Genomic DNA, 646 nt, shown 5'->3' with positions numbered 1-646 from the left:
AATAAACAGTGATGCTAAATTTACCGAGAGCTGTCTGTCTGAACTCATACAGGAGATGAGCTCTCAGCTCCAAGGCATAATGTCTCACGGTCTGGGAAAATAGTCCCTCCTGTACCGAGAGCTGTCTGTCTGAACTCATACAGGAGACGAGCTCTCAGCTCCAAGGCATAATGTCTCACGGTCTGGGAAAATAGTCCCTCCTGTGTACCGAGAGCTGTCTGTCTGAACTCATACAGGAGATGAGGAGATATAAACTGGACACATACGATGTGCTCAGTCTTTCTATTTCTAGTCCATATAGTGATTCTACACATTCCATAGCATCCAGTCTTCTGTGTGTGTGTGTGTGTGTCTGTGTTCTCTCCCAGGGCTGTTATGGTTGCTAGGTGAACATGAATCGATCAGGTGATTTATGTAATGTTCTCTCCTCACCCCATTGGGTTAATTTGTTCAGTCCCTCTCCTCAGTCCTAGTTTTGTAGACCAAACCGCTTGGACGCTACAGACGATTTAGTGAGAAGACTGATTTTCGGGGATGTCTCACAGTCTGACAAACATCGCTCCTAGCTCTACCACCTTTCACTACGGATGTCTCACAGTCTGACAAACATCTCTCCTAGCTCTACCACCTTTCACCCTGGATGTCT

Source organism: Oncorhynchus mykiss, chromosome 15 (assembly GCF_057628025.1).
Source record: "Oncorhynchus mykiss isolate SJ-2025 chromosome 15, ASM5762802v1, whole genome shotgun sequence".
Classification (NCBI taxonomy): Eukaryota; Metazoa; Chordata; class Actinopteri; order Salmoniformes; family Salmonidae; genus Oncorhynchus; species Oncorhynchus mykiss.
Note: the sequence above shows the minus strand (reverse complement) of the source record.